Genomic DNA, 13,201 nt, shown 5'->3' on the forward strand with positions numbered 1-13,201 from the left:
TTTTGAGCTTAAGAGTAACCAGCTGCCATAAAGAAATAAACTCATGGCCCAGAAAGAGGTACAAAAATTTGGAAGATGCTCAAATAAGCAAAACATCAGATGGTGAAATATATATTAAATATGAACACAAAAAATCTAGGACCTCAGCATAGGATTTGCAAACACTTATGTGCTGGTGGAACTTTAAAAATTAAATCAAGGAAGCCTTAATGTTTAAACAGTATGTTTAAAATTTAACCTGTGCATTTCTTTCAGTCATCCGTGCTGCACGGCAGCTGGCTCGCTTAATGCCCAGACGAGAGCGTTCCTCTGCGTGCAACCAGACGCTGTTATTTCCCCCAAATGCAAACAAAATCCAAACCAGTCTAACCAGTGGCAGATTGCACAGGGTGGGGGGGCTCAGGGTGGGCAGTCCCGTCCTCCTGGGCTATTTGGTAAAGCAAAGATGCGCAGCCCAAACCCATGGGGATGCTGCTGCAAGGGCCGGGCTGGCAGCGGGTGCTGAAAAGCAGGGCGAGACGTCACCCAGCAAGGTTTAGCCATTTAAGCAGGTCACGGGAGGCATTAAGGGTAAGCCAGGAGGGCTTACGCTCGGCTGGGATCAAGCTTGGAGCCTTCCTCGAGAAAAGCTGCTCCTGGACAACACGTGTCCCTGCAGCAGCGGTGGCAAGGGCTCAGGCGCTGCGGGGAAATCGCCCGCAGACAGCTTTTAGGAGGACTTAAAGAAATCTGCACTGGCGTGGTCCATATCTGTTTTGTTAACCTTCAATGTAGCAGTGACCTCTGGGATAAAAATACGTTTGCCTTAAAGTTTTAATAGACACACTCTATTCTAAGAGGAATTTTAAAATGATGCAAGAAAACTTTCCCTCAAAATTACCATGTCACGCTTTCAGTACTTTCTGTTAAAATGCAGTAAAATAATACACTTTTTACATCTTCTTAACAACTTCCCAAAGAAATGGGCACAAGTGCAAGAGGACCTAACTGGGGAAAAATCCTTTAAGATTGCATTTAAGTATTTATTAATTGATGCATTCATTTGCATATCAACTTTGATTTGTAAGTGGTCGTACTTCTAGGCTGAGCATCTCTTGGGCCCATTCATGGCGCTTGCAGAGCTGCTCTGCCGTTCAGCTGGGGCATGCTTTGTGATCCTGAATGCCGAGGCTCTTGCTGGTTTTCACCCGGGAGCTTAAGCAGGGAGTTAGGGAGGCGTTTGGACACTGAGCTGTTGCTTTAGGCACCAAAATAGCTGAATCCCACACGCAATATCGCTCATCCTGAAAAGGTCCAGCTCCTCCAAGGGCTGCGCTGGTCTCTGCTGCAAGGCAGGTTTTGGGGACATGGCTTGGGGCAGAGCAGGCGGCACCCATCCATCCCCTCGGGGTGGCAGGGGGATGAGAAAGTCCCCATCCCCTTTTCTGTAGTGCAACCTGTCCCTTCCCTGGTCTTATTTCCCCTCTTGCCAGCTGCGTTGCTGCTTCTAATATTTACGGCGTAGAAGAAATATCCTTTAATACCCGGCTTGCGGCGTATACCTTCCCGTTATTGCCTTTGATGCTGCTTCCAGCAGCACAGGGCTCTTCTAAGGTTTTCTTGTAAAGAGCCATTTGGTCAGACAGAGCATCGCTTCGTTCCGCTCTGGGGTTTGTTTTGATGTGTCGCTACTGTCGCGCTGCACTGCTCTTTTCATCTATGTATGATAAATCAGAAAGAGATAATCTCCTTTAGAGAAGAAACATGATGCTTACGCTCTGAGGAGATAAACACAGAGCTGTGCAAGCCCTTCACAACCAACCTTGCTGAGGAGGGCTTAAAACAGAGCTCCAGAATCGGATCACAGACCTGGAAATGCAAAACCCAGGAATAAAACTTACAGCTTGGAAAACCTGGGTATTAATAATGCTCAACCATATGTACACCGATTTCCATAGAGAGAGGGAAAATTTTTACATCTAGAGGCAAGTTCACACTTGTTTTGCACATCTGCTTAACAGGCTGTGGAGTCTCGCCCAGCTCTCCTGCGACAGCATGCTCTTCACCACGTTGGATCCTATTTCTAAGGCTAAGTAATTACCATGTAAAGCCTGGCAGCAATGTAGAATTTGGTCAGTCTGGTGTCAGTCCCCATTTCTGATCAGCAGTGGTTATCCAGTCCTGTGCAGGTAAGCTGCAGTCAAGATCAGAGTTGATTTCTTGACTTTTTCCCTTCCCCTTGCTCCCTGTACTTGGTTTCCTGAGGATCACTGCTTTTGAACACTTCCAGCTCTAGTTCAAGTACAAATATACTTGAGGCAGAACTAAGATGTGAGTCTAAGTGAGGCTTTCTGATTGCTTGTCTTAGGGGGAAAAATATTGATGCAAAGCATACAGAACTTGGTAAAGATTTAAGGCCAGTATCGTTAGTATACAATAAAATGAGCAAAATTAACGTCTTTGCAGAAAAGTTTACAAGTAATTTAAAATTTCCTAGCCTGGGTGAGGCTGGATCAGCTCCTTTCAGATGCTGAAATTCCTCAAGCCTTTTCCCAAATTTTTAGCCTGGGAGCTACAGAAAACAAGGTGTTAAATGTCATAGGCCCTGAAACCTGCTGTGTGGAAGAGTTATTATTTCACCCCCTGCCAGTACTCTCCATGCTTTACAGTACAGTGCAACAGGAATATGGCATCTTTGGTGAAGTGGAGAAAAGAAGCCTGACATTCGTACTAACAGATGCAATAGTTCTGAAAATGGAATGAAAATATTCTGAAAATAGATACTTCCTTTGGTATGCTTGGCTGTAATCTCTTTAAAGGGGTTAAATTGCATATCAAGAGCAAACACAATGGCATTCTGTATAGCTGGGTGTGGATCCGCTGCCCGTGGGCAGTGTTAATGGTCCTGGTGCCCCATAAGCCATCGCACGGCACGGGCTTGGGACCCCCCCAAACACGCCAAGGCTTTCTGCCCTGGCTGCTGCTTGTCACCTTCTCCCTCCCTTTTTGGTCCAAATCTCAGCCTATTCTATACTTGTCCCTCATTTATTTTCAGGTAAGCAGGTTAAGTGACTTATTTGGATATGGACACTCAGACAATGAATGGGTGTGTTTTAATTTTAGATTCTATATGAAGAAGGACACACATGAGAGAACATAACCTAAATTTTAATTATGTGAGTAACTGCGGACCTCTGAACAAGCCTTTGGAGCCAGAGAATGAATAGTCTGAGATATTTCATCTTCTTAATTAACATTAATTAATTAACTGGAACAGGTTGCCCAGAGAGGTTGTGGCTGCCCCATCCCTGGCAGTGTTCAAGGCCAGGTTGGATGGGGCTTTGAGCAACCTGGTCTGGTGGAAGGTGTCCCTGCCCATGGCAGGGGGGTTGGAACTAGATCTTTGAAGGTCCCTTCCAACCCAAACCATTCTAGGATTCTATGATTAAATATGTATTTTTATTAAGAGACTCACTTAAAAGGTTGACTTTAAAGTAGGTTCTATCTTTCGCCGTCATTTTTCAAACCAATATGGTAAAATTGCAGCAGCTCAAGCCCTTTCAGCTTGCATATGAAAAACTTCATTGTTTAACATTGCTATGTCTTGTTAAAAATGACAATTGAATCAAGCATTTTGAGTAAGTTGTTCTTTGCATGGCAGCTCCTAAGTTAGATAGTAAATTCTTGCAAAAAGTTAAAAGGGAAGGTTATTTGGCAGATTTAAGTTTTTTGCTGTTTCCTGGCAGTTTCTAATTCCAGCAAAACATTGATCTTTGTTTTATATTCTTCAAAATTATCTTAGGGTTATTTGTACCCACTGCTGAGAGTAGTTTAAGTTCCATCTGTACAGAACTAGTATAATAAGTACAATTAATCGTGCATTTGTACTTTTAAAGAATGATAAATTTTTTTGTTTGGAACAAATAGTGTCCTGAGTGCACAGTGAATTTCCTGGCTTTTCCAGCGTTTTATCCAAATGCTTGTGTAACACTGGCTACATGCACAGAACCAAGGATAAAAGCAAGAAGAAAACAGTACTACAAAGCCAAAAGCCAAACAAGTAAAATCACAAAAATACACTAAGTCAATACAAATGCTAAAAAAAAATAAAAAATCGGAGAGCAGCAACAAGCAAAAGGAGCCTGTGAAACCACTGTTTATTACCTCCTGCCTTTCTAATGTGCAAATACTGGGATTGTTCTGAGTTTTCCCAAGCTTTGCAGCCATGATGAAGAGTGGGAAAGGTGCTGTGTATCCCCACAGCAGTATGTGTTCAAGGACAGAGAGGAAAGGTCAAATTGTACTTGGGGCCCAAATTCTGCAACCTCAGTGTGCTGCTATCAGCAACCTTTCACCAAAAATGGCATTATTGCCCACCAAAATACTGCTTGGCCTGATATAAACCAAAACAATGAAAAAATATGGAGTTTCACAAATTTCAGTTACTCTGCTTTTCCTTCCTCCTCCCCACACCCTTTCTGCTGTTCCTTCTCCCCATTTTTCTGGTATAAACCCCAGTTTCTTTCCTTAGAAGAGACAGAACTGAAGGACCCTTCAGCCTCTTAATTCTCAGGTGCTAATTACACTGGATCTCTTCACCTTTCACCTTTTTTTGTTGTTTGTTTTGCATACGATACCTGCAGAAGACTTGTGCACAGCTCTACGTATGTGTTTACACTTGGCAACAGTAATTATAACTTGGTTATGGCTCAGAACAAGCTCATTGCAGAGTGACAGTTAATTTTAAATACTAGATGCCACAAAGCAGCAGCAGTGATGATGCCAGGTGAGGAGGCGCCAGCCCAGCATCTTCTAGCAGAAGTTGCAGTACTGTGGCTATGAATGAGGGGTTTCCCATCATCTTAAAAGCCTTCATCTTTCTCCTGGAGAAACGGTTTAATGCAAGGCTCTTCATTAGGCTTTCATGGGCAGCGTGAAATGTGTTCCTCCCCACCGGAGAGGAGCCCCTTCCCAGCGCCACCAGTGTGATCTGTGCCCCCAAACTGGTGTGGTCGGAGGCTGATGACTGGGGGTGCAGTGGGCAAAAATGAGAAGGAAAAATGGCCTCACAGATCTTTGACTCCTTTACTGTCTCAGCAATTAATGAAAAACAGCACCATGCCCAAGACTATTTTTTAAGGCCCTCAGAGAACAATCACATTAAAGTAGGTCTCATAAATAATTCACCACTGCTGACTTAATGCCTTTTTTGTGCAAAGGCCAATTATCAAAACAAACATTTAGCTTTCTGTAGATCAGTAAATGAAAAAAGTCATTTCTATGACATGTAATATATGCTTTCATTTATAAATTGTGCTACCAAATACAACTTTAAGTGTCTCTCCCTCCACCATTTTTTAAAATATGCCATTAAAAAAAAATTTGTAAAAACTAACCTGCCAAGACAGAGAAAGGAACTTTAGACATTGTTATAGCCAGTTTTGTTTCTAGACTAATAAAACTTAATGCAACAGTTATTTTACTGGCTCACATAAATCCAACTTTTTGCTCTTGTTAATAAAGCACCAAAATTAGTTGTTATAGATGGCTGCTTGGGAGGTTTCCAGTGCTCAGCCAGACATGCCTGATCCAGCACTGGGGACAACTCAGGGTAGGCTGGAGGCTCCAGGGGCTCGACAGCAGCATTTCCACGGCTGTTATTAGAGCCATGGCAGCACATGGGATCAAGGGAGCTTTAGGACCAGGAACTGTGAAGTGGTCCTGAGTGACCTGGGAAGAATGGGTAGGGCTGATGGATTAACTCTCCCTGGACTTGGACTCAAGCAGTCTCCAAGTAGATGGTTTCTAAGGATCTCCGACAAGGCAAGTTCAGCATAAGTGGTCTTTTATCAGGGAGGCGAGTGAGATGCTTGACTCTAAAAATAGCACAAAGTCAGAGAAGCTTTCGTGTACTAACAAGGTCAAGACAGACAACACACTGCCTCGAGCCACAGTGATGGACAGTAGCTCCTTGCTCAGGCTCCTGGGGAGGAGGATGCCTCCAGCAGAGGAACATCTCATGGAGTGACCTACTTCATGAAGGCAGTCTGTTTATTTTTTTTAACATCCAGTGATTTGAGCTCTGCACTTAGAAGCTTTTTACTGTTCTGGAAGTGGTGAGGAGCAGTTCCCATGTACCACTGAACTGGGTCAAACAATGCATGGTGAAAAAACACATCTGGCAAATGCAGACCTCCTTCTAGGGCATGGATGGACTTATTTGTTCAAAATTACTTGCTGTGTAGTGAATCTGTTGAAGCAATCTATGGTACAGCATCGCCTGAAAAGGTTTTTCCTATGTATGTTTCTCCAAGAAAAACTTAATAGCAAAACTGTCATAGTTTTGAAGTTAAATCTTGACCAGGTTTGCTCTGGCTTAATGAAAAAAACCCTCCTGCATAATCTACTTCTTAGTCAATCAATTCCTGCAAGAATTTACATTTCTCTTGAAAATACTTTGGTTTATAATAAAGCTTTGTGAACAAGCAAGTCAGAGTTAGTTACCGATCCCAAACATGCTTTGTGCTAGCGTTCACAAAAATAAAGCACTTCAACTGTATTCTAAATATGTATTTTAAAAAAGCTGTCCTTGCTGATGTGCATGGGCATGGCACAGAATCTGCAAAACCTTCCCTGGAGCTTCCACACAAGAGTTCAGGGAAGTGGCGTTAACTGAATCTTTGCTTTATTAGATTATCTCATCAGTAGCTGACTTTGTAACACATGTTGCCAAATCCCTCTTCTATAGGAAACTGAGATCTGAATCATTTCAAATTTTGACCTAGATGTGAGTTCATGGAAAGGTATATCTTTAAAGTTTTATGGCTTTAGTGTTCAATATTCAGAGAACTCCTTTGACTTCAGTAAAAAGTGATGGGATTTGAGGGAACTTCTGCTTTCCTAGATGAGAGATTCAGTCTGATTTAAGTGGCTCTGTTGATCTTGCAGAAGAGTCTCTCAAACATTATTCACTCCTCTGAGAAATATGTGATGGTTGAAAGCTGTTAGAGTTTTACCATTATTGTTTGGGTTGTCTTGTAAAAGGATGAATTGCCCTGTTTTACTGATCACAAATCAGTATCACAAACACTATGTTCTGTAATTGCATTTCATGTAATAATTTATAGTTTCTTTAGTAAGAATATGGCTTACAGGTTATAAAATAGAAGCGGTAGAAATATTTAGCTAATGGATTTTCCTAAGCCACTACAAAAAATTTATTTGCATTATAACTTCTCCAAATCATCCGTTTTTATAGTTATATCCATTTCCAAGCAAAGCAACGTTATTTTAATCAAGTCCATCTGCTAGAGCTTGGAAAGGGCAGGGAATGTGAAACAAAGGTGGGTTATTTTACAAACGTATTATTTGGATACATAGCAGGAGTATACCTTACATACTACTTATTGGTGTTGGACCAAGTTTGCTCTGTTATTTCCTTGCAGACATTCCTCTGTTGTCCAGCTGAGGAAAAAGGCAACCAGGCAGTATGGCCTAGTCCTGCTTCTCTTGTCCTGATGTGCAATTAGGTTGAGGCCGAGCTGCTCACTGACATCCCGGGCTGGGAACCACCCTCAGCCCCCACGAGCACTTGCCGTAGATTTACATGCTCCAAATTCCCCCAGCTGAAACCTGCACTGCCAACTTGCTGTAATCCCACAGCAAATGTATCTTAACACACATGTTTTTATTAAAGGTGACGGTGGCTAATTTGCACTGTCTTCCTTCTCCGCAGCTAATGCCAAAGCCCTGTGTGCCAGCTTGGGTCGCCCAAGTTCCTGAGCCTCTGCTTGAAATACCGTACGCCAACTGGACTGTAATTTGAAATCCAGGCAAAGAAAATTATCTTGAACTTCTCAGTTGTTGGAAAGTCTCCTTCCTGAATGCTGCACTCGAACCCTGGGATAGCTGTCCCAAAGGGCACAGTTTCCAAGAAAACTGCAGCGCTCCTTTTAACTAGCCACCACGTTTAGAAATCCTTACGGCTTTCACTTGCTGCGTGGCCCTGACATTTTGGTAATTGCTTCACTCTTTGTGCAGCCTGGCTCTGTGTCTTTTCTGATGAAATGTTTCCTGGTTCAGATGTTTCACTCCTGCTTATTAACTCATCCTTTCTGGTTGTGCTCAGTACTGCTTTGTCTGTATTGTATTTGGGAAAGAGGGTGAGAAGTATTTATGTTGGTCTTTTCTTTGGTCATCCTCTTTGGGATTGTGTTTATAACACTTTGTATTGCTCAGAAGCGTAAGGGGCAGCACTGAACTCTCCTGCCCAAAATTCAAGTGCTTGTTGCCATGCAACATATTAAGGCCAGCATGTCCTGTTATGCAATGCTGTTTGCCCATTTCAGGCTTCACTCCGTCACGTGCTGACCACATGCTTTAGTCATGTCACAAAACCTAAGGTACGCCTAGTATTTGGCTGGCACTATTCATAAGACAATGCATCTGCCTTGGGATCACATGATTGATGCACTTCACTTGATGAAACTACTTGTTTCATCAAGAAGATGCTTATAAAATTCTTTGTTTATTAAGGTTGGACTCAACGATCCTAAGGGTCTTTTCCAACCTCAATGATTCTGTGATCTTTGGAATCTATCTATAGATATGAATCTGGCTAGCTCTGTTTTTCTTTGACATGGGCAAGCTTATACAGACTGACAAAACTTTAGTGATAGCATAGACTTTTTGGACAAGTTGTTAAAAGGTGTTGCAAATTAATATTTACAGGCAACAAGGATGCTGTGCATCTGAACTTGTTTGGAGAACTTAATTTTATTTAACAATCCGGACTAAGAAGGGGTTTCCAAGATGTGCTGTCATCTGTCACCTCTCACCCAGATGCTTCGCCATAGGTTCCACAGGATTTAGAAAACATACCAGAAACCATATGCTAGCCCAAGTATAAGACTCATTAACTGAAAATGTCAGAAAAAAAGATCAGCAGAATTCTTTCTCATCTTTATTTTTGTTGTCTTCTGTTCTGGCTCCATGTTCAGTTTCAGTTTTCCTATCTAGGTTAGGTGTTTGGGGATTTCCTTATCTCCTACTATGATTTCTTCATGTCTGAGTTTCTTTTCTAAAGACAGCCTTTCTGTCTCTGGCTGATAAGCCATTTTTTTGGAAGATCAGGTGTTTTTTTTCCCTTCACTTGTCTTTACCTTCTTTTTCCCCAGTGTTGTTTCTCTCCACTGGGCAGTTATCTCTTCCCTTCCGGAGAGCACGTCTGCCTTTTCTTTCCTTTCTATTTTCTTTTCCTTGCTACCACTGTTATCTACACTTCAGTTTGTCTCATATCTGTATGAAAAAGTTTACTCCCACTTTTTCTTCTTATTCCCTTCAGCCAGCATTCATCCAACCTTTTATTTCTCTTTTGTTTATATCTCATTGGTATTTCAAGTTAAGAAAAAATTTACTGCTTTTGCTTAAAAGAAGTAGATCTGACTGGGTTTGCAAGGCCTTTTGGTGCAGGACTGTCACAAATGGACTCAGAATAACCTACAGTGCCAAACATAAGATCATTCACAATTTGATGACTATATGTGATTTTGACATGAAACCAAATTGGATTTTTGTATGTGTGAATTTAACTTTATATTCCATGCTTTCTTGACCAACAGTCCTAAAAGCCCTCTTTGTTTCAGAACGGCCATTAGTAAGTATCGCCATCTGCTCTGAGAACATGCCAGCTATTGACTGAACCTGGCTTCTCTGCGATTGCTCGTAGCTGGAGATACTACTATCCACTTACTCTCCACCTTTAGGCTAACACGACCACTTTGCACAACACCACCTCACATCATGAGGATACAAGGTACCTATGGTTACTCTAGGAAAAACTGACACTATGCATGGAGCACCATGCATGGGGTGGCAGAAGGTCCTATGAACCCCTGCAGAAAAACTGCAAGGGAAATTTGGACAGTGATTTCCAGCATTCTGATCTATACCAAGTGGATGCCATTTGTACAACTTCTAATATTAGGGGTGGTAACAAGATCCATTGAGATGTCTCAAGAAAAGCTGGTAAAAATGCCTCCCATTTTAAAGCTTTATTGCCATGTTCAAAAGTTGATATTTTGACAAAAATGTTGAAGGACTCCAGGAATTCAGTGAAAATTTCTGGGATATATTTTTTCTGCTCTTAACTTGATTTTTGCATTACCATTTTATACCAAATTAATTTATCAGTTTATATGCACATACCTGTGTATATGTGCATATATGTATGTATTAGATATGGATAACCTTAAACAGGTTTTTTGTTGTGTTTTTTTTTCTTTTTGTATGACTTGGGCCTATTTAAGTGACAGGAGTAAGACTTCACTGGCTTCTGCATAGGCATAAGTTTACAGTTATGTAGGTGGGCTGGGTAATTAATGCTGTGGTGGTGTTGGAGAGATTGCATGAATTGCCATGATAGGGAGCAGACCTTGTACCATATGTGTGTTTGTACTGCATGCCAAGATGGCCCCAAACTGCAAGACTTCTCCAACTAGTTTTAGAAAACAATCATTAGTGAGCAGTATCCCCAAACTCTTGTGGTCTGACAATTTATTGAAATTAAATCGTGATAGATACTTATTTGAAAATGTTTATTAATATCACCATGCTGTTTATCACCATAGCTATAAAAACACATATACTGTTACAGAATTGTAGAAAACAAGAATAAGTACAAAGCGATGTAGAACAGCTTACTGGCTACAATATGTGGGATAAATTAAGTTAGTGATGAATTTTTTTAACAATATGTTGTATACTTAAAGGAAATCAACATCTACGTTGTTTCGCATCTGCAGTATTGCTTTTCTTGTATTTTCTGGTAAGTTTTGATTTAATAGGTATATTTTGCAACACCTCTGTTAACATTTAACAAAAAATTAATCACTAAATATAGTAACTTCTGTTGACTCCTAGCTCGCCTCCACACAATTTCTACAGTTGTGACTCTGTAGTCTGTGTCACATGCAAACAGGTTTCAAATGATTAAATTTCCCTCTTTATTATTCCATTCTGTTTCCCTTAAGGATTTCAGACATATAATTTGGGGACTTGGTCTAGTTTATATTTTATATCCAGTAAAATATCTTTAAAGTGCCTTTTTTGAGTACCTTTGCACAGAAGAAAACAAAGAACCAACATACAATTATCAGCATTTAGCTTTCTCATAAATATCTAGCTTAAAATGGCTAACAGCTGGCTATCTGTTTCTAGGACAGTAGTGCAATATCAGTCTCCAAACATGTTCTTGCAGCATATTAAAAGATTTTCAGCTTTTTTTCAGCCAGACCCAGTAGCCACTGAATAGATTAAGAAGTGTTTACATTTTGTTCTCTATTCAGCTTCAGTTCCATCTAGTTAAACACGAGGGGGATGCAATATATTCATTTGGCAAGAAAATTCTGTATTCTTTTGAAGTGATGAATGATTCAGCAAGGCACTATCAGAGTCGGTAACAGTTTTGCTAAGCTGTCCTACACTCCATTGTCAAGTTATCAAAATACACTGCAATAAAGGACACCTTGCATTCTCCCATTTTATACTACTAGCCCACTAATATTCTCTATAACACATAGTCCATACATTATCTAATATGCCTGTTTGCTCAGACTCTCTGCTTACATTGCTTTATAGTTTAACTTCATTATTAGCTACCTAAGAAGTTTCTGTATACAGAACTATTCTAATAGAATAGACCCTTTGTATGTCTATGGCTCTTTCTTTTATAATGCAGCAGATTTTTTTTAATCCTACCCTAAGTGAAATCAAATCTCAAATGTAAGCAGTGTCAGAAATGAATCCAATGTCTGAATGGGCATGGCATTCAGACTAAATTACATTTTTACACCTTTGACATATTATCTGACTGTGAACTTGTAGACAAATTGGTGGGCAGTAGGTCCTGGCAATGTCTGAAAAGCATATATGTACGTAAGACTGTATAATGACCACTTAAAATCTTTTTTTGCATTTACTCTTGCATCCCTGGGGTAAGAAAGTGCTATTGTCTCTGTTTTACAGATAAGGGAAAAGTTCTTAAGGAGAGTATTCACAAAGGCCAGCTATGGCCTGCAGGGACTAATGTTCCTAGACTTTTTCTGTAGACAATGGAAAGTGCTTTGAAATATGTTTTGCTAGAGCTCTTCTCCCTCCGTTTCCTAAACCTAGCTTTCTGGGCCACCCTTCCACCTGCTGCCAAATGGCTTGCCAGAGTTGCACGTGGAATCTATGGAAATGTGAGGAATTGCAGTGAGGGCCCCCCGCACAGCCACCTAACTTGTGCTCTATCTTTCCTCAGGGCACTTCTTGTTTTGCTAAGGGAAGGAAGAAGAGTTAGGTTGAAGCAGTTGAGCTGAATCATGCCCCCAGCAATCTGTGATAACACTAAGTTATGGGCACACAGACCTGTGCGTGCTCATTGCAGTGCCTGGAACTGCAGAGTGGCACATGTGCCACTCCTTTTTGTCTTCTGCAAAAACCCCTACACTTTGCCATCAGATATGTTGTCATGTACACAGGTAGCAATGGAAAAAGAAGTGTCACGCTTTAAGTTCAAATGAATAAAAAGGATGCATTCCAACAGGCAAAAATATTTCCATAAATACTTTCAAAATATGGAGAATAAAAATTTCTTAGCCACCCCAGCTGTGGCAGAGTTTGGACATAACAGGTAGGTCATTCTGGGTTCAGAACAGGCATAGAAATTTGCATCCAAAATGTAATTTGTTTAGACGATGTTAAGCTCCTGAAAACACAGAATTAGAATTAAATGCCTCTCAGCCATAACCATGGCACTGCAGTCATGATGCTAGAATATGCTGGAGCACAAGTACTTTAGACAAACATAACAGGCTGAACAAACAAGCAAGAAACACACCATATGCATAAAGGAAGCAATTTGTAAGCATTCGTGTTCTCCAGCAAGGCACAGAAAGCAGGCACCAGTCAAAATGATCAGCAGTTAACCATTTCACTGAATTTAAATATAGTAAGTAGTGTGTCCCTGACTATCGCTACTTTAGTTGTCACTTTGTCATTGCTGGTAGTACTATTTTTAGCTCTTCTTTTCCATATTTCACTTTCTAAATAAAGCTGTTGAAAATATAAAACTTAGCGAAGAAGTCTGATAACTAACATCAGTGGTCAGAAAACACAAAAGCTTACGCTATCCTCCTCATCTTTGTACCTTGTCTTTAACTTGTGTGGTCTATAGGGCCAT

At 40.8% G+C, this 13,201-nt stretch overlaps 1 long non-coding RNA gene across 1 annotated transcript in view; it reads right to left on the reverse strand.

Annotated features, from left to right (window-relative positions):
- Positions 1 to 938: 938 nt before the first annotated feature.
- Positions 939 to 13,201, reverse strand: part of LOC142031510 (uncharacterized) — a 30,084-nt gene continuing 17,821 nt past the window's right edge. The window contains exon 5 of the long non-coding RNA XR_012650554.1: positions 939 to 1,696. This is a non-coding gene — a long non-coding RNA (uncharacterized LOC142031510). The remainder of the gene's footprint in view (positions 1,697 to 13,201) is intronic.

The sequence above is a fragment of the Buteo buteo genome, chromosome 5 (assembly GCF_964188355.1).
Source record: "Buteo buteo chromosome 5, bButBut1.hap1.1, whole genome shotgun sequence".
Taxonomy (NCBI): Eukaryota; Metazoa; Chordata; class Aves; order Accipitriformes; family Accipitridae; genus Buteo; species Buteo buteo.